A 1,721-nucleotide genomic window follows, 5' to 3' on the forward strand; every position below is an offset into this window, starting at 1 on the left:
TTCTTTTAAAAAAAAAAAAAAAAAAAAAGGATTCCTTTGGTCACACTATAAATTCCAGAAAATAATACAGCGTTTCTAATACGAAAGCTTTGCAGCTGAAACCCTGAACATCATCTGAATAAATAAATCTGACTGGTAGAAGTACTGACCTGCTGAGCTGGTCTCCAGCCCGCACTTTAGATGAAAAGCTCAGCCAGAGTTTCCGAACAATTTCCTTCTGTAGAGTTAAAGTGAGTGTGGTCCCTCTATTTGTCTTCTGATTCCAAGTGTGGACAGATGGCCAAGAGCCCTGAGCCCTACTGGAATGAGGCAAAGCTTTTGCTTCCCCCCCACCCCCCTTCTCCCTTAGCTTAGCCCCTGGCAGATAAGCCCGAGTCAGGCACAGTGAGCTCACAACACCCCCTCCACCAATCATTTCAATTAGTGCCACATGAGAAGAGCTTCTGCCCAAAATCAGCTTAAGAAAGGGCCAGAGGGCAGGGCAATCTCCTTTGCTCCACAATGACCAGAAGCTGCTATAAATATCCAAACAAAAGCACTGTCAAGGCCGGGAATGTCACATCCTAATGTAATAAGACTGTAACGCAACAACCTATATGAGGAGCAAAGGGGGCGGGGGGTGAAGTTTAAAAAACAAATACTCTATTACACATGCTGTACATGTCAATGGGTTATGAAAGGTATCTATTTCTACCTGTAGACACCTGTGTGTCAATTAGTTTGATCATTTTCTTGAATAACTCACTGAAAACCATATGTTACATTTGTTTCCTGACATGTGTAAGTATTGGAGCGTACAAACCAGTAATAAGATTTGGGTGAACAGGACTAACTACAGAATGAGTTGGGGCTATATGCAACTCCCATATACGCACTTCCAACCCCTACCCAACAGTTGGTTTGTCCATAAAAAATGCTCTGAACATACAGATGAGAGACTCCTGCCCCAACTAATAAAGTACATTAATTACCTACATGTACTCTTGTATATTTACTACCAAAATTTGGAGCCTCAATCTTATCCCCCTTACTCCAGCATAACTCCTCCTATGTGAGATGCTGGTGTGAGAGCCAGCCCAAAGTCTGTAACTATACTGCTGAACAATAGGAGTTAAATTTAAATTGCTTTAGAGACCTAGCAAAGGGGCTCAATGTACAGTGGCCAGACCTAGAATATGGACATTACTTTGCAAATATCTTGTTCCCATTGTGGCAGATGACAGCTGCTTGCTTCAAGTTGCTGGATAATGCTTCCTCCAGTGTGGTGAGGGGAGGAAAAAGGGAGTGGGAGTGGCTTCACTTACATTTTACTGTGTGTAAATCCAGCATTGCCCTAACAGAGTAATCTCCCACCTATTGATGATAAAATGGCAATAGCTAGGTTCACCTGGGTAGAAGCTTTCAGTAACAAATCACCTACTTCCCACTACAACGATTTGAAAATGTAATAAAGCAATTGATCACCTGTAAATAATTATCTAGTTATTTGTCCCTCATCTATCTTATCTCAAGGCATCTTTACACTTGCTGGGGGGAGGGGAGTTCTTTTAATTAGAGCAGCTCTTAGGAGCTGCTCTAATTAAAATGCCGCAGTATCTCGTGTATTCAGTGTCCTGCACTTAAAAATGGCAGCGGGGGCACTTTAACTAAAGTGCCCCCACTGAGATTTTTAAGTGCAGGGATGCTTAATACACATGATGACAAGGCCACTGGAGCATGCT

At 42.4% G+C, this 1,721-nt stretch overlaps 1 protein-coding gene across 7 annotated transcripts in view; it reads right to left on the minus strand.

Annotated features, from left to right (window-relative positions):
* LOC109291965 (poly(rC)-binding protein 3-like) overlaps nucleotides 1-345 on the minus strand; it is a 316,506-nt gene extending 316,161 nt beyond the window's left edge. For 3 of the 7 annotated variants that reach the window (XM_019509221.1, XM_019509219.1, XM_019509220.1), the window contains exon 1: nucleotides 150-342. The gene's annotated coding sequence lies outside the window, so the exon portion shown is untranslated. Of the gene's footprint in view, nucleotides 1-149 lie in introns of all 7 variants that reach the window. The other 4 variants (XM_019509217.1, XM_019509216.1, XM_019509222.1 and 1 more) reach the window with 3 other exon arrangements.
* Between the last annotated feature and the right edge of the window lie 1,376 nt (nucleotides 346-1,721).

Source organism: Gavialis gangeticus, unplaced genomic scaffold, assembly GCF_001723915.1.
Source record: "Gavialis gangeticus isolate Ggan-Ray unplaced genomic scaffold, GavGan_comp1, whole genome shotgun sequence".
NCBI lineage: Eukaryota > Metazoa > Chordata > Crocodylia > Gavialidae > Gavialis > Gavialis gangeticus.